At 35.1% G+C, this 20,316-nt stretch overlaps 1 long non-coding RNA gene across 1 annotated transcript in view; it reads right to left on the bottom strand.

The window, feature by feature from the left end:
- The window catches only part of LOC113110734 (uncharacterized), a 27,978-nt gene extending 7,662 nt beyond the window's left edge, over positions 1-20,316 (bottom strand). Inside the window, exons 1-2 of the long non-coding RNA XR_003293194.1 lie at positions 19,900-20,316; positions 2,556-2,776 (exon numbers count right to left, since the gene is read on the bottom strand). This is a non-coding gene — a long non-coding RNA (uncharacterized LOC113110734). The remainder of the gene's footprint in view (positions 1-2,555; positions 2,777-19,899) is intronic.

Genomic DNA, 20,316 nt, shown 5'->3' with positions numbered 1-20,316 from the left:
ACATACAGTGAAAGAGCAGATATATTAAATGAATAAGGAATAAAATGAGAATATATGAGTTGATATTGAGATCTGTGATTTCTGATTACAAATCCTAGTATCTTATCTCAGTTTTAGACAACTCTTGAGGTTACTCAAGTCTTTTTCTGACGTCTAACAAGAGGATTTTATTCTCCATCTGCTCTTGTTTAATCGCATTACTATCTGGAGGAACTACAGAGACACTGAAGAGGTCTGAACGCTCGCTGATTCTCTCGTACCGTAGTAAAACATTAAACCACACAGACTCTTATCTGTTTCCAGGAAAACCCTGGCTCCTATGTGTATTCAAAAGGCATGTATATTCAAATGTGCAAATACTATTGAAAATATGTGGTGTAGGACTTTTTTTAAAACAACTTCCATAGTAAATTCGGTGGAATTTGTATGCGAAAACCAATGTGCACATTTCTGTGTGACGAGCCATTAAATGTGGGGAGATTTTTGTGGAAAGGTCACATACTTCAGGCTCTCAACAATCTCTCTTTCTCTGGCTTTGTTTCTTTAAAAACAGAGAGGGGCGGAGCCAGCTGATGGTGACACACAGTTAAACAAATGAGTAGAGGGGGCGGAGTCATATCCACAAACAGACACGCCCCCTACCAACAGAGAGAGATCAGACTGACTCAGCGTTTCTGAGTGGCTTAGTTCAGCACACACACACACACACACACACAGTGTAAATAGCCCAAACATGCGTCACAGCCTTCATAGGTTACTGAACTGAACGGAGAATATGCCTGGCAGGAGGTTTAACGTGACAGAAATAGAGAATTAGCCTCTGAGAACAGGATCAGGAGGCTTGGAGAAAACCAGAACAAATAAACAGTGAATTCCCCGTCCACCACCACACACTAATCCACGACATCACAGACATACATCACTACTGACTCAAGATCCTGTCATAGCACTGAAATATCACATATTATTTGATGTCAAACGTGAATTTTTGTATATTGCTCACATTAAAAAAATCATATGAAGTTAATTCAATTACAAATTTAAAAGACAAAAATCGAAATATTTTTTCATTAATTTTTACGGCTGTTTTATATAGATATATATAGATATATATATATCTATATATATATATAGTCATAATTTTTTATTTTTAGACTTGATTTATAGACTGAAACAGTATTTTCTTGTAAATGTGCAATTATTTACAACTTCGAAAAATCTTTTTACTTAACTGTATAAATTATTGTTTAAATTAATAACATCTATCTAAACTGTAAAAACGTTTTTGCTGTACTTTAGTAATACCAAGCAAAATATAAACCACATTTTTGTTATTTTGCACTTAATTGTCAGCTAGGTATATGACAGTATGAAATTTTCATGTTGCGGTTAATTACTTGTATCGCGGTATTATTACGGTATTTACAATTTGCATCAAAAAGTGTATTAAACTGTTTTCTTATAGCAAAAAGTACTGAAAGTTTACATAAAGTATAATACACAAAAAATGTATAAAGTAAAAAATTTCACACAGATTAAAGTACATATATTTAATCACATACCGCTTTTATCACGGTAAACGGTATTATCACGCTATTGAAAAAAAGTATAATATTATACGTAAAAAAAAATTTATAAAGTAACAAATTTCACAGAGATTAAAGTGCATATATTTAATCACATACCGCTTTTTTATCACGGTATACGGTATTAACACGGTATTGAAAAAAATTATAATATAATACGCAAAAAAAATGTATAAAGTAAAAAATTTCACACAGATTAAAGTGCATATATTTAATCACATACCGCTTTTATCACGGTATACGGTATTATCACGGTATTGAAAAAAAGTATAATATAATACGCAAAAAAAATTTTATAAAGTGACAAATTTCATACAGATTAAAGTACAAATGAATTAGGCTATAAAGACCAAAAAGTAACACTTTACAATATGATCTCATTAATTAACCTTAGTTAATGCATTAAAAATTAATAATGAGCAATAGCTACTCTTGCAACTGAAGTTATTAATCTTTGTTAAAAAAATAAGCTCAATAAGGCGGCTCTATCGAACGAAGCCCCGCCTTCTGAGTAAAAGAGCCAATCACTGATCACTAAAGTCATGCTATAGAAACAGTCAGCTTGTAGTGCAGCTACAAGAATAAGAATAACATTATGAAATGTTGACTGAATGTAAAGGACATTTTCACACACACAAAATGTAAAATACCTCTCACTTCTGGCAAAAAATGAAGCACTGCATTCAAAATATCACAAACACATCTTTAAAAGCAAACCCCTTTGCCACAACATCAATTCCTGTTAGAGTTTTGTGTTTTGCAAAAAGTGTTTTATGAAAATGCTGAGAAATAGTGTATGGTTTTGCAGGTTTGGTGTGTGCTTCCACTGTTTCAGTGTCAGCTTTTGTGAAACTGTGCGACAACTTAAGATTGTGTCTAAGCAATTGAAAAAAATAAACTGTAAAGGAATAGATGAAAAAAGAATTATTGAAAAAATTGAAATTGCTGCATGTTCCATTTGTCTTTAACCTCGTTTTGTCCTTCTCTCCGTGTCTCAGGTTGAGGATGATGGGCGTTTGAGGAAGGTTACTGCTCGCTCATTCGTCTGCACTGGACGCTGGGAACGCTTCGCTCGCGCTGACCCTCGTCTGTTCGTCTGATGTGGCTCTCAGGCGTTTGGTGTCGTGTGTTCAGAGGCGACTGAACTCACACTCCGGCTCGAAAAGAAGAGCACTGCCACAGACTCGAATCTGTTTGGGAGCAGATACAATGCTAAAGAACATCACTGAGCCGAGAGGGGAACACACACACACACACACACACACACACACACGAGTCCAGCATTTCATGGTGTTGGACACACACTGGCACTCCAATCTGTTCATGTACCATCACTGGCATTTTCCATGTATCCTGCTGAGCTGTGCTGCCCCGTTATTTATATATACATTTATAAACACACACACACACAAACACACACGTGTGCTGCACACAGAGATCTGATCTGATCATCATGGAGTGACACGAAGAAACAGAACAAACTGAACCAGACTTAAATTTAGCAAAGACCTCAGTTTAATCTTATCAGCTTTTCAATGTAGATGTCAATAATCGTATGTGATTCTCCGTCCCGATGGGAAAGCAGGAGTGGGTTTGTGAGCACAGATCCGTGTTAGTCTGCTGGGGGTGAGAAACACACTCATGTGTGTGAGCTTTGAGACCACAGACATGCTGACACAAGCAAACAACAGCCAAACTGTGTGAATGATGACTCCTGGAAAACTCCCGTGTGTCTGCGTCCGACCCACTACTGATGCAATCACACACACACACACACACACAGAGGAAAGTCTGTGATGTGTTTCATTCCCTTAGGGCTTTACTGTGGCCTATTTTCCGTCTGATTGTTTGGCGCTGGGAAACTCTGAGATTATGTTTATCTCATGACCCGAAGGCTAGAAAACGTGAAGGTAGTTATGAAATAATAATAATAATAGAGTCACATCATACTACTGCACTGGAATGTCCAGCTTTATTAATAACATTCACTTAATGTGTGTTTGGATGTAATCCAGCCTGTTTTAGCAGCTGAATATGACAACATTCATCCTATGTTTGGTATAAAGCTAAATAAATGCAGTAAAAGTTAAAAGGAAGTTCAGTTTGAAAAAATGTATTTGTGATTTATGCATGCAATCGGTGTGTTCGTTTTTAATTGCACTGGATAAAAGAGTGAAGAAATGATCCTCGCTGTCTATGGAGGGTCAAAGAGCTCTCGGACTTCATCAGAAATATCCTAATTTGTGTTATGAGGATGAACGAAGGTCTTACAGGTTTGGAACAACATGAGAGTGAGTAATTAATGACAGCATGTTCATTTTGGATGAACTAATCCTTTAACGTTAGATAATGCATTAATGAAGATTATGGCATATTATTTTACAAGGTTACTAAAATACAAACAGTTCAAAGAAAAGTCAGTTTGTAACATCAGATTGGGTTTGAGCTTTGATATGCTCCAGCGTTCACTCTCTCCACGCGTGTATTTTTGGAAATGGATATCCGCGGGTCACACCCATCGTCCTCTCTGACCTCATCTCCAGCGCTGAAACCAGATCAAGTGTGTTCCCACTGCGGCCGCTTCCCATGATCCTCGGCGATTCACTACAGAGATCTTCTGCTACAAATTAAAGCGTTTATTTTCAGCGTATCCTTTTTTTCAGGCGTGTGAACTGATGTGACTCCATAAGCAGGCACTTAGTAGACTGAGTGATGTGACTGATCTATGTATATATATATATAATTTAGGATAGAGATCTCAAATCCAAAGAGACATTCTTTATCAAAGTTACGATTTGTGCACGCCCCCCTAGAATGCCTTGTTTAGACACGCCCCCACATTTCTATGTCACTATGTGGAAATATTTGCGTACATGTAAAAGAAAGAAGGCGTGGTTTCAGTAACTGCAGTTAGAGTTGAAGCAGTCATGTCAGGGAGATGTGTGTGTATCTACGAGAAAGAAAAAGCACTTTATTTGTTCTTCCGAAAGTATGATGAGATGAGTCCTCGTTGCGCTCTTGGAGTAATTTAAAAGCCGGTCACTTTTGGGAAGGGTCTACACTAATCCAAGTTTTCTCTATTTGTGGATAATGGCTCTGACAATGGTTCGTTGGAGTCCCAAAGCCTTAGCAATGATTTTATTACCCTTTCCAGACTGATGCATGTTCAACTACTGTGTTTCTCATCTGTTCTTGAATCTCTTCTGATCGTGGCATGATGTGTTGCTCTTTAATCATGCTTCGCTTTGTCAGACTGCTTCTGTTTAAGTGATTTCTTGATTCAACAAGTCTGGAAGTAATCAGGTCTGGACGTGGCTAGTGAAGTTTAACTCAGATTTCTGAAATAATGTGATTAATCACAGTTCTTTCATGATTCAACAGGAGGGGGCAATTACTTTTTCACGTAGTGCCTGACAAGTTTGGACAGCGGTTTCCCCTTATTACATTAAATCAGTATTTAAAAACTGCATTTTGTATTTACTTGCATTATCGACTGATGATCTGAATCATATAAGTATGACAAATATGCAAAAAGAAAAACAGGAAGGGGGCAAAAACTTTTTCACGGCACTGTATGCATGTATATATGCACACACAATAATATTAAAATAATAATAAGGTAAAAGTATTTGGCTTTAGGGATGTGTAGATATTTGTACAGGATAACAAGACAAAAATACTGAGCTAGAAAATATTTTTTTGTAGTTTAGAACCATGTGTCCCTCATTATGACCTTTTCTTCACCTTTAGTTTCTGATGTTAGTTTTTGGCTTTGTTTCGCTGTCTCTCTTTGAACTGTAATGGAAAGCAAAGTGAATCAGTGCGTCGCGTGTGAAGAGATGTGAGCGTTCATCTCGGCAGGACTGGCCTCGTCTGGAAATAAATCCTTTAATGGATCCACCACTCCAGTGTGTGTGTGTGTGTGTGTGTGTGTGTGTGTGTGTGAGACGGTGGGTGGGTCTCGCTACTGGGTTACTGGAATTCTCCGGGCGTCCCTCGGGTCGGACAGACAGCCGTGTGTTAGAATGAGGCTAAATTAGCTTCGTGTAGATGACGATCCCGAATGCCAGACAGGAAAATAAGAGGAAAGGACTGACGAAGGAGTTCGGTCTGAGTGGCTAATGGAAAAGCCATGTGTTGCTCAAACAACTCATCTGCTGTAGCAACCGACCAGCGACTAGATTACATGATGAAGTTTGTTCTTTGATCACGAGAAACCGGGCCATGAGGGAGAGACATGTGTTTTTCTGTGTCTGTTCTGTTCTAAACTCAAAATTTGGGAGACAAAAATAAATTGCAAGATGCGAAAAAGTCAGAGTAAAAAGTAATTAATATCTTGCAATTCAGATTTTTCCTCCTCCAAATTATATAGACTACCTTTTTTTAATTTGATTATTTTTTATTCCATGGCAGAAACAAGACAGAAAATAGAAATTTCATGTAGAAATTTAGACGCTGTAGAAATACTGTGTAATTCATACAAAATTAACAGTAAAAATAGATTAACAAGATATATATTTTGCACAGAATTAACAAAATATATATTTTATTTCTATATTCACCTTTAACAATGCTTGTAATACAAAAAACAAAACAAAAACTAAAACAATTAAATCTCTAATACAAAACGCAGATCTGTTATTAAAAGTTATTTGAAAAAAAACGGTAATTGCGGGGTTTTTTTGCGAAGTTTTATTTTTCCATTTTGTTAATGTTTTTTTTTTTTGAGTTTAAATCTCATTATTCTGAATTTCCATCTACATTTTTACACGAGTTTATATCCCGCTATTTAAATTTTTTCTCCGAACTACTTGGACAAAGTCGTAATTATTACCGTTTTTATATTTATTCCATGACGGAGACAAGCTTCTATAAATCACTTATGTTTAAGAATCTGTAATTACTAATTACTAGTAATATTAAATCACTAAATACGCTTACTATATTAACTTACATCACCATCTACTGTCAAAAATGGGTAATGCATCAAGAAGGGAAGATAAAACGTATGAAAAACTAACATTTAGTATCTTGAGTCATGTTGTTGCATAATCACAACCAGAGAAACAAACTGCATGTGATAGATCTGTGTTGCTCTTGGGTCTGGAAACACAAATTAAATAAGCAATTAAATCTGCTTTATATAAGACCAACTTCTCATTGAAGTCCCACATTGTTTGGCAGAAGGCCGATTCTTTTGCTAATCTTTGTGTCCTTCACAGATTGGCAGCACATGCTGTAAGTGAATTCAGGGCCACAAATCACGTCACTCACTCAAAGGCCACTGTGATTACTTCAGTTAACCCCTTCATCACCACAGTAAAAGCTTAAAAATACATTTATTTCATACTAAGTATAGTTCAAATCAATTAACATATTGACTGACACATAACTCAAGATTTACTGATACAAAATTATAATTAAACTTACTTTGGCGTACTCCTTAATATCAAGTCTAAAATGTGTTTTAATGTCACTTTTGATGAGGATTGTATGATATCGGTCTTTAAATGCAAAATATTTTAAGTGTACCTGAAGTGTTCCACTTTAGTATAATCAAATATACCAAACATATTTTTAATTGTATTTTTGCACAATTAAAGTGCATTAAATACAAAATGTATTAGTTGTTCCAATTTTGCAGACTTTAAGTATACCGGTTTAGTATACTAAAAGTACAATTGCAGGGCATTTTATTAAGTACACATCCTGAGTTAGCATAGTCAGTAGGTTTTATTTAAAAGCAATGACATTAACTAGCATTTTTGGAAAAAATAAATTCCTCTCTAGGTCAAAATGAACAAAACACAATATGAGTTAAGCCATTTTTCTTTTTTTCTAGTTTTTGCCTCCAAGCCAATTGTAATTGATATAAAGTAGCTACTTCATATTTATAAATATGACCTTTTGATATGCTTTGGCTTCTGATCTTAAAGTGACTTGGGTGTGTATTCAGTGGACAAAACCAAAGCAGCTCATGTGATTGTCAAAGGCAGATTTTTTCGTCCTTTTGGCATGTTTGGCGTCTCTCCAGATGACAGATGAGAGAAATTAGCATGAATGCTATGCTTTATGGCTCATGGCCAGTGTTATCTGGCACATTCTTGACACATACGTACAACACACACACACACACACACACACACACACACACATTTGTTATGAAGGTCACATTAAAATTAAATGGTCCTGGAAACTTTTTACCTTTTAAAGAGTTGCATTCAAAGTTACATCAGAGATGTTCAGACCAGCCAATTTCTTCCTCATGGAATCAATCAATGATTTATTTTTTAGCCTATCCTTATAGACCGAGGCATTGTTAGAATAAAAAAAAGATTCCTGTCCAGACTGTTGCTATAAAATTAAAAGCACACAGTTCCCTAGAATATCATTATGTAATTAAACATTAATTTTCTAATTCCATGAGTACAAATCTTAAAAGTAGTTAAACTGTGTGTGTGTGTGTGTGTGTGTGTGTGTATACACACACCTACACAGGATATATTTATACTTTTTTTTAAAGTATTTAGACTGGTGGGTTTTTGTTAAATGTGAGCCAAAATCAAACTACTTCAGTCTGTGTGCACTGAATTTATTTCATACACAAGTTTCACAATTTGAGTTGAATTACTGAAACAAATGAACTTTTCCACAACATTCCAATTTATTGAGATGCACCTGTATGTTTTTAGCTGTCTTAGATATAAATTAAGTAAAACAGACATAAACGAATCAGTAATCATCATCCAAGAGTTTAGAGTTTCTCGCAATACCGTTTATATCTTGCAACTCTGAGTTTGTATCTCGCAATCTATATCTCGCAATTCTGAGTTTGTATCTCGCAATATATATCTCGTAATTCTGAGTTTGCATCTCGCAATTCTGAGTTTGTATCTTGCAGTTCTGAATATATATCTCACAATTCTGAGTTTGTATCTCGTAATTCTGAGTTTGTATCTCACAATTCTGAGTTTGTATCTCGCAATATATATCTCACAATTCTGAGTTTGTATCTCGCAATATATATCTCGCAATTCTGAGTTTGTATCTCGTAATTCTGAGTTTGTATCTCACAATTCTGAGTTTGTATCTCGCAATATATATCTCGCAATTCTGAGTTTGTATCTCGTAATTCTGAGTTTGTATCTCACAATTCTGAGTTTGTATCTCGCAATATATATCTCGCAATTCTGAGTTTGTATCTTGCAGTTCTGAATTTGTATCTCGCAATTCTGAGTTTGTATCTCGCAATTCTGAGTTTGTATCTCGCAATTCTGAGTTTGTATCTCGCAATATATATCTCGCAATTCTGAGTTTGTATCTTGCAGTTCTGAGTTTGTATCTCGCAATTCTGAGTTTGTATCTCGCAATTCTGAGTTTGTATCTCGCAACTCTGAGTTTATATCTCGCAATTCAGAATTTGTATCTCGCAACTCTGAATTTGTATCTCGCAATTCTGAGTTTATATCTCGCAATTCTGAGTTTATATCTCGCAATTCTGAGTTTATATCTCACAATTCTGAGTTTATATCTCACAATTCTGAGTTTATATCTCACAATTCTGAGTTCATCTTGCAATATAGAGTTTATATCTCACAATTCTGAGTTTATATCTCGCAACTCTGAGTTTATATCTCGCAACTCTGAATTTGTATCTCGCAACTCTGAATTTGTATCTCGCAATTCTGAGTTTATATCTCGCAATTCTGAGTTTATATCTCACAATTCTGAGTTTATATCTCGCAATAATCAGTTTATATCTCGCAACTCTGAGTTTATATCTCGCAACTCTGAATTTGTATCTCGCAACTCTGAATTTGTATCTCGCAATTCTGAGTTTATATCTCGCAATTCTGAGTTTATATCTCACAATTCTGAGTTTATATCTCGCAATAATCAGTTTATATCTCGCAATTCTGAGTTTATATCTCGCAATTCTGAGTTTATATCTCACAATTCTGAGTTTATATCTCGCAATAATCAGTTTATATCTCGCAACTCTGAGTTTGTTTCTCGCAATTCTGTCTCTATCTTGCCATTGTGAGCTTACATCTTGCAGTTCTCAGAATCGCAAGATAATCTCAAAATACATAAAAAACATTGCAATATGAACTCATACATTTAATTAAAAAAAAATATATATATATACACATATATAAACCTCTAACGATGAGATTTCAGCAAGCTGTGGGCCCAATCTGAAGCACTGGTAGGACGGTGAGAGATTACAAGAGAAAAAAAATCTGAGAACCAGGACTGTTCCTCACTTCAATCTAGCTTTCAGTGTTATCTGTAAAGTACTGGAACATTCTGTAGCTCTCTGTATCTATTCCTGTCTCTTCCAAAAGCCTGAAACAGGATGTTGTAAGATATCCATAAAGGAAGCATTAAACAAGTGAGGGTTTTTTACAGTGACTTGATCTAAGCCGCACTGATTTCTCCCATGAGTCTGTCGGCCACAGACATCCGAACCCATCCACAGTGTCCAGAGAAAAACAATGATGAACGTTCTCTGCAATGCATCTCAATGACTTCATTAGCTACTGATTGTGTTTTAACCCAAAAATGCTGTTTGGCGAGTAGCACTGGTTTCTTAAGGGTTTCCGTAGAGGTGAAGGAGTTAACATTTGTGATTAGATCTAATCTTTATGGGTGACAGATAAATTACATTGTGTCAGTTTTGCAACTTTCTTGACGAGGTGCTCTGAAGATTACGCAAAGATGGACTGTGTGATGTTTTGGATGATTTAAATAAATATTCTACCTACCAAATCCATAGTAGTGTTTCTTAAAAAAAATACTTTTATTCAGCAAGGATGCATTAAATTGATCAAATGTGACAGTAATGATTACATTTATATGTTATAAAAGATTTAAAATAAATGTGGTGCTTTTAAACTTTCTGTTCATTTGTGAATACTGAAAAATAAAATGTATCAGTTTCCATAAAAATATTTTGCAGCACGACAGAAATGTTTCTTGAGCAGTAAATCATCATATTTTCATGATTTCTGAAGATCATGTGACACTGAAGACTGGAGGAATGATGCTGAAAATACAGCGGAGCATCACAGAAATACATTACACTTTAACTTTTAAATCGTAATAATATTTCACAATTTTTACTGCATTTTTAAACCAAACAATTCCAGCCCTGGTGAGCAGCAGAGATTCTTTAAAAAGAAGAAAAAGAAAAAAAATATTCAAACACTGATGCTTTTTCAATGAATGTCAAACCAGAAACAGAATCAACTTCTCGAATACAGATTCACATGATGAACAGAAACCAGCAGTCGATGGAAAGCTGAAGTGATACTGGACACAAACACACTTTCATTCGCTCTTCATAACCTTGAGAGTGTTTTTAGCAGATTGACTTTCCTCACAGACCCAAATACCATCCTGACCTTCACACACTTACACGCACGCATGCATGCGCACACACACACACACACACACACACACTCAACCCAGCTGTTTCCTGGCAACGAATGCCTCGTTGCCATGTCCACAGAATGCACACATGTAGAAGTGATTTTGATTGGTCTAAGTGTTTGAAGGCAGAATAATTTCATCTGATGCTCGTGTGTTTTGCTGCATAATGAATACTGATAACACGGATCCAAATGGGAAAACACTAATTTTTTACTATAAATCGTTTATTTCTCTTAAACTGAAAACCTGCTTTTAAAACAACAATTTCAATGAATGCTCTGCAGTGAATGGGTGCCGTCAGAATGAGAGTCCAAACATCTGATAAAAACATCACAGTAATCCACAAGTGTTATAATGGACTTGTATTTGAGTTAAAAACGTCTTAATATGCTGGATTTGTTTCAGGTTTTGTCTTCTCCAGATGTTCACTGATGGCCTGTGGATTATTGTGATGTTTTTATCAGACTCTCATTCTGACGGCACCCATTCACTGCAGAGCATCCATTGATGAGACACTGATGCAATAGCATCATAACATTTCTACAAACCTGATGAAGAAACAAACCCATCTACATCTCAGATGGCCTGAAGGTGAGGCTAAATTTTCATTTTTGGGTTACTGTTTCTTTACTGCTTGACCATCTCATTGACTTTGCCAACAATTCTGTTTCTGTGTTGCAAACCCTTCAGCACATGCAAATGTAGTTTCATGATGTTGCATAATATTATGCATTATTTATTAATCTCTCAAACTGTGACCAAATCTGGACATTAACATTTCCTTTCATGCTACAATCGCCCTTTAATAAAAATCAACTCGGATTCCCCAGGAAGGATTTATTCCATCTTCAGACACTCGGATCCCTTCCTGAAATGTTTCGCAGGATGGATGCTGTTGTCTTGGCAACGTGATTCCCTCCTCCTGCTTTGATTCGCGGTCATGAGACGAGCTCACGGTTCACAACATCCCAGAAACCGAGCATTTCTATACAAACACGGCACGTTCCTGAGGATAAGTGGAGTTAAACGTGGCAGAAACTCGTTAAATGCAAACAAGATTTGTTTAGCATTAATTGATTTGTTAATCAGCGAAGCGTCAGATTAATTCAGACCTGTGAAGAGAGGATGAAGGCTCCTTTTATATTCAGTTCACTTCGGAAAACTAGCTTTGCCTCAATCCGGCGCTTTAAATCACTACGAGACGGTGTTGTATATTCATATTGTATGAGTCAGAGGCTTCAAAGCACCACGTGTATCAGATAAAGACATCAAAGGCTCTTTCATATGCAAATTGCTGCAGCAGCGCTTAGTATAAATAAATAAAAAAACACGTTTCAGCATCAACGTCACACTTATAAACACAACTCCACTCGTTTAGGGCTTTTGCGATGAGAGTGAATGAAGGGAGAGACAAAGTGTTTTCTATCATCCTCCGGCGACGAACAGATCATCTGACTAATGTCATTTAACCACATTTCAGAAACTTTCCTGGCTAAAGATTTAGATTTTGTTCATTCTTTTTTCTTCTGAAGACAGACAAACGTGAATAGTGATGCAAGGCAAAATATTAAATGCAGTGGATGAATAATTACTGAGCGATCCACTATTTAGTAGAAGATGGTCAAAATGAAGATTTTACAGGAGGATAAAATGACTTCAGAAAGATGGAAGCATCAATATATTATTTGTACACAGAGACTGGTAAATCTATTAGTAAAATATGTTGACTTTAGCAATGCTTGTTGCATAATATGCCAATGGTGAGAGTTCAAAAATGGGAAAAAACACTTTTTTTTGTTATTTATTCCAAGGTTTGCATGCCTGTAACTCAAAAAGTATTAAAGATATCTTAAGATCCCTTTATGTTTGGATTTTTAACAAACTTGTGGTTTGGTATCCTCCTTTTTAAGCCACTATATGGTCCAGTTACAAAGATATTGGACTCTCATTCTGGCTCCAAGTGTCAATTGTGCATTGGGGTAAAATTCAACAATTTGGACATGGAGCTGCATTGAGTTCCCAATATCTATGTGACCGGACCATGTTGGGACTTAAAAATTAAAATAGTACAAGAAAAGTTTGTTAAGAACCAACATATAAAAGGATATTAAGATATATTTAATACTTCTTGAGTTACTGACATGCAAACCTAGTAGAGAAAAAAAACACTAAAAGTGCTTTTTCACATTTTTAACAATCACCTTTGGCATTTAATACAACAAAGATTACTAAAGTCAACTGATCTCATTAACTTTGCCAATTTTACTAATAGTCCTACCCATTCTGTGTAAAACTTGACGTTATTCTAGAAATGACACTACAAACGATGTAAGACATGAGAAAATGGTTAAAGATGTCAATCTAGCACATCTACACAGAAAAACTATGGACAAGTAGACCGTTCTTTATCAGAAAAGTCTGAAAATGTGCGCCAAAATATACACTTATTGTCAAGTGTCTACATGGTAAGAAAAACATATGTAAGATTGAGAATGTACTGACATTTTTTTATTTTGATTTGATGGACTTTTTCACCAAGAAAGTGTTATTTTGAATTATGGACTCTCAATGACTATGGTCTTCTCCAGATGTTCACTGATGGACTGCTGTGGATTATTGTGATGTTTTTATCAGACTCTCATTCTGACGGCACCCATTCACTCCAATGATGAGACACTGATGCAATGCTACATTTCTCCAAACCTGATGAAGACACAAACTCATCCACATCGGGGATGGCAGTCATAATTAGCACAGGTATATTTGTAGCAAAAGCCAAACATTTTGTTCCAAAACACTGCATGGTCGAAAAATATAGATTTTTCTATTATGCCAAAATTCTTAGTATATTAATTAAAGATCATGTTCCATTGAAGATATTTGGTAAATTTCCTGCAGTAAATATATCAAAACTTAATTTTTAATATGCATTGCCAAAAACTTAATTTGAACAACTTTAAAGATGATTTTCTCAATATTTAGATTTCTTTGCTCCCTCAGATTAGTTGAATCTCAGACAAATATTGTCCTCCGAACAAACCACACATCAATGAAACAATGATTTATTTCGAAAAATTGATCCGTATATCTGGTTTTGTGGAGTGTTTATTAAATGAGATGATGTTAAGTTTTAGTTTCTTGGCTATGAATCCACGGTGTTTTCCAGAGCGAGTGTGTCAGACTGTGTTTCAATGCATCGTGTCGAATGACCGCGTGGAGGACGCATGGCTCGCTGTAACTCATCCCGACTGTCCTTTCCACCACCCTGAGGCCCCGCCGGGGTGAAACCAGGGTCACGCCTGATATTTTAAGATGGACAACTTGTATTTTTAGGCCCCAGAGTTCACATTTCAGGTTAGCTATAAAAAACAAACAAAAAGCCTAGTTGATGTAGGAGGACAGCTGGAGCGGACATACACAGAATCTCACGCGGTCCGTCAAAATGACCACCTGCTCTCAGATTAGAGGTTATTTTTAGGTCCGGCAGGGCTCTCGTGTCTGCATGTGACAGCACTGAAGTGTAATTCAATCAGTGCACCATCTGTGTGAGTGATAAACCAGACAGGCTTGGGATTATTTGAATAGAAGATGATAAACCCGCTGCATACAGATGCATGAAACCCTTTGTGACTGGAGCAAAGCTACAGTTTAAAACACGAAAGTGCTGTGGCAGTATATGCAGTGCTTCAATCTAGGGCCGAAACGATTCAGAAACAAAAATCAGAGGCAAATAGTCCATTACTGTACAAGGAACACTGTGTTTCAACATGGACCATTATTACCACACACACACACACACACACACACACACACACTCCCCATACAGTAATGCATGAAAATACCACAGAGAGAAAGTTAGTAAATCACACAAAGAGTGCCAGTTTTCACCTCTAAAAATAAGCATGATTACAAATGTGATACTGGTTTTATGCAACAGTTCAATAAACAAGGAGTTAACATTAAGAGACTTAAATATTAACAATTAGACACTATATCGACTCTTTTTGCTCTATTTCACAATCAAAAATAAATCAAAGATGCATTTCGTTTAGACTGATATATTTGTTTGGTAATAGCCCACATTTCTATACTCAAAAGATGATGCACACCTTTAGAACCAAAAAAATAAAGGGGGGTATGGGATATTTGAGATACAGGGTCTGTTGTCTGAGACTCGTAGATGACGTACACCTGTCTCTGTAAATGTTAGCTGAACTAGTTTTCTTATTATGTTACGTGTGAACTTTGACTTATTGATGCATTTTATTGGGCTACAAAGTGCATGAAATCATAAACGAAGCTGATGCGTTCCATTCATTTGACTGGATATCCTGTTTACCAGGGTTTTAACATGACTAAAACCATATTTAGATATTACACAACAACATTTCTTATTTTCTGTAAACTAAACCTGGAATAAATTAAACATGAACTAAAATGTTATTAAATTAAAGAAAAAATAAATGTATTATTATTTTAGCTATGGCAACATTTATCCTTTTTATTTACTTTAACTTCACATAATAAAATAACTGAAATGGAAATAAAATAAATGTTACCTGAAAAATCAAACTATATTTAAATTTAATTAAAATAAAATAAAACATTTAATAAAATTAAAAAAATATATTTGTTAGTTTGTTTGCCATTTTAACATCATGTTAACAATTTACTAAATAACTACAAGTGAAATAATAATGAAAACTATAAAAATGTAAAATAAATAAATAATCACCTAAATACTCAAAATTAAAACTAATAAAAATAAAAACAAAATATTAATTCAAACTACAAAAATATATTAGTGATATCAAAATAACACTGCTCACTCAAACATAAATCAGTTAAAGTAAAATGAGTTGTAAATGTAATTTCACGTTGACTTGAAAAGTGATGTCATAAGCATGTATATCGATTAATAATATAGTTTTATATTTTTTTCAAATGCACTTTACCAAACGAAAACAAACAAACAAGTCAAAACTTTATATGTTAAGTTGCTAGTGCTTTGAATATCTCCTTTATCTGATAAATGTAACTTCTTTACAAAAATGCAAACTTTTTCAATGCATGAAATAAAGTACTAAATGCATTCATCCAATGCATTCTGGAAGAATGCATCTGCAATTTAGATATTACTGATATATTTTAAAGAACAATGTTTGATATATTATTATCTGTCCATGTAAATTTTCCTGCATTGCATGTTGGCTATAATGCACATTTTATATGAATTAAGTTTTGCTTTATGCAAGGCATGTCAGTGTCAAAAGGCCACAGAACAATGCGTCTGAAATGAGAAGTGGTGCATTGAAGAGCTTTGTGCAACACGAGGACGATTGCATCATCAGAGGCTCGTCTCCTGCTCGGGGGGGGGCACTCTGCCCTCAGGCTTGTAAACAGTAAATGTGAACAGGCTCTTGATGAATGTGAAGAGAGAGAGAGAGAGAGAGGGAGAAAAAGATGCAAGCACCTTTCATCGTTTCAGTGTTTCCTGAGGCGAGCTTCGGGGGGAAGAAACAAGAACAGAGGGAAGAGAGAGAGAAAGAGAGAGAGAGAGGGGAGACTTGGGTAAATGCAGTTAAACTGGTGATGTTTTCCGAGGCTTTCATTCCAGTCCTGCTCAGAAAAACACAGCCTCGGGCGCGAGCCAAAATATTCATGCACACTTCATCCTGAAAGAAAGACTTCAAAGCTCTGGAGTAGAACGTGAGGAGTGAAGCGCTCGGCAAATACAATCACGTCCTGCGTGCTTCAGCGCTGTCACACCCATAAATAAACTACAATGTTACTTTGGGCTACTCTGTGGAATAAACAATTGCTAGCGGTTACATTTTTTAAAGCATTTAATGTTCAGTTTAGAGTATCAGATGACAACAATATTTAAAACACTAACTTTGCAACATCAACACTGTTATTGAACTGAACTGAATCAACATTGAACTGAATTTAGCTGAATACAGACACTATTGTATGGAAGACAATTTCCGGCATGAAAAAAAAAAAGTCTTCATTCCTGTATATTTAGTAAACATAAAAACGTTATAAATGGAGATTAAAAATTAACTAAAAAATGCTGTTATGTGTTGTAATATGTAAAATAAAAATTGTGAATGATAAAAACTAGTTAATCATTTTGAATAATTTTGTTAAATTATAAAAATATATTAAGCTAGTTTCCTAGCAATTTCTTCTAATGCACAAAATAATAAATCTTAGTTAAGGTAACATGAAACATGAGTAAATGGTTATTTTTTTAAATGACATAACTTGCAGTTTTCTAAATGTTTGACCAATTAAAACATTTTAGATGAATGGACTATAAAACTAGTGCCAACTAAAAAAACTATTCAGATAATACTTTGAAGTCAGAAATAGACTGAACATAACATTTCTGTGGAACTAGTTACTAAGTAACAATTAGTTGAAACATCTTTACATTTTTTACAGTATGGTGGAAACAAAAAATAAATTAATTAATTAATTAAACATGAGATGTAAATTCAGAGAAAAGGTCAAAATCTTTATTCTGAGTTCCGAATTTATATCCGATTTTCCCAAAACTGTGATAAAATGTCTAAATTGTTAAGATTAAAAAAGCTGCATTTATACATACACTACTGCCTTCTGTAGAGCTGCTTTACAGCTTAAATTGAACTCTTAATTAAGGAGTTTTGCAACATTAACATTATTCCTTTCGTGTTCATCACTGTGAAGCTGCTTCGAAACTATCAGCATTGTATAAAGAGCAGATTTCGGTCATTACAGTCGTGACTCTAGGAAACGTTTCTGCGAGTCGCCACGAGAAAGTGACAGAAGCAACACCAAAACACACTGATTAGGCAGCTTTGGATCCCATTGGGAAGAGAAAACAAGGTTTCTTCCTGATGATGACTATTCATGGATGCGTAATTATTGGATGGTGATATAATTTAAGGGGAGTTCAAAGGGTTTAATTGGTATTCTCGGATGCAGCTCGACATGATCAATGCCTGTCTCTTTTCAAAGGCTTTAATCAGATCCATTGCAGGAGGAGGCAGCGTGCGGAGCATCAATCCCAGGCCATCTGCAGCCCGTGTGCACCGTGCCAAGAGTCTCCTGTGGATGTGCCTGGCTGGCCGTCGCGGATGGCAGAGACACACAGGATCTGAAGAGAGCCGATGAGCAGGTGCGGATTAGTACTCGTCTCCTGCCTGGAAATGCAACACTAGGAGGCTTTTGTTGACCTCAAAGCGTTTCGCCCAGACGTATCCTTCATGCATCCTTTTGTGTATGCATGTATGTGTGCATGCACAGTACAAATGCATGCAGTGCAGTGGTGTTTACTTTAGTATATTATGCAAATGTAGTATACCAAGTATAAGTGTGTTGTTGCAGCGTTTGGTGCCAAAACCCAACCAACTGAAGCCGAACACTTACAAAATACTAGCAACATTACCTAATAACAACTAGGGTTGTCAAAAAAAACAAAAACAAATGAAATAAAAAAAATCCAAAAACGTTGCATTCGAATTTTAAGTGTGCGTCAAATTCAGTGACGAATGAAATGTGCTGATGATTAAAGTGTTGCATTATAATGTTTTTGTTCAGTTGAAGCCACTAGATGCAACGTGGTTGTGTTGGTTTATTCAAAGTATTGCAGAAAAAGATCTAATTCATTAAAATCATAAAACGTATACATTTTCACAACAATTTATTAAAAGTTTAACAAAAATTACATGTTTAGGGCCCTATGAAATGTTTTATTTTTTTCTTCACCATATGTTTTATTGTTACCTAATTCTGTGTTTTAGCATGTCTAATTATTTAAATGCATTAAAACAACAGTGTACTTACTTTTTCTGGTTTTAAAATGAAGGCATAAAACATTCATTTAATTTATCGTTCAATTATTGAAAATTAAGCAAACTTTATTTTTGGTAAACGAAGGGGATCCACTATTAAAAATAAAACATGGAAGAAATGTTGCATTATTATTTCTTTAAAAAAAAATAGGTAACAATTGTAATACATTTCTGACAAAAACTTGACTTTAAACTAAACCTTTTAATTAGACTTTTATTTTGACGGGTTGCCGTGAATACCTTTACAGTTCTGTGTATGTGATATGATGCAAGTTTTACTCAAATCAAACGGTCAAACGCTCATGAAGTCAGTCACAGAACAGTTCTGAAGATGTTTCGTCATAACATGCATGATTCATATTTAAATATACTTTTCTGGCTTCAATATTTACAGATAATAGTCCAAATCGTGATTTGATGTGAATGCAATGACCTACTTTTGATTAATTCATTCAAAATTTGACATATTCCATGACATTCCACGTTAAACTGAATCGCAGAAATCATAGGGACCTACTACAGTGGAATAGCTTGAAGACAAAACAACTGAAACTCAAATGGAAAAGATTTGAATGCAACAAGAAAAAACTAAACATGAATAAACATACTTTCAAAGCATTTTCTGTGCTTTTACTGTTGATAAAACAATGGTTATGTTGGTAACTATGCTAATCCCTAAACCACTCAAACTGCTTTACTCGATTTGACTATAAATACACTTGTCAAATTATAATTTGCCTTACGAAAATTAACCATGGTTTTAATATAGTAAAAGTGTAGTAACCATGTTTTTTTTATTTTGCCATATTGTTTACCATTTTAACCACACCATAAACTATGGTTAGTGTAGTAATACTAAGGTTAAATTGAAGTACCATGAATGTTTTTATTTTTGTAAAATCATGGTTAGTTTTCGTTATCTGATTTGAAGCAACTGTAAGGTCTAACGTCAGTGTTGCCAAACTTTTGTAACGTTATTTGAAAACAATTGACTTCAATGAAACAAACCTCTTGAGTAATGTTAAAGCTCTTACCTGTTGATAATCACTATCATTCGCTCGTTTCAGTTTGTTGTCGTTACTGAAATTCCCGCTCGTGAAAGATCAGCGCGTTCCTCAAAACATTAGATTCATCCGCGCCGAAGCACAACTCACGTGACGCGCTAAACAATCTTCCTCCGCCAGTCACCTGTTTTGTATTTTAACCGCTAGAGGAATAAAAGTTACGTAGTCGAGTTTTAATGTGATGTATTTCCAAGTTAAACAGCATGTTCGGTTTAAAAAAAAAAAAAATTCACAATGAGTTGATTGGATGGTGAAAATGTTTTTGTTGATAAATACACGGGACTGATGACGTCAGCTGAAATGAAAATAGTCATTATGAAGAAAGGCTACCAAAAGGCTTTTTTTATTAGAATAATAATGTAATTTAAGTAAAATATTTTTAAAACA

Source organism: Carassius auratus, chromosome 11 (assembly GCF_003368295.1).
Source record: "Carassius auratus strain Wakin chromosome 11, ASM336829v1, whole genome shotgun sequence".
NCBI classification, from domain to species: Eukaryota; Metazoa; Chordata; class Actinopteri; order Cypriniformes; family Cyprinidae; genus Carassius; species Carassius auratus.
Note: the sequence above shows the minus strand (reverse complement) of the source record. Positions and strands in the feature narration are given on the sequence as shown.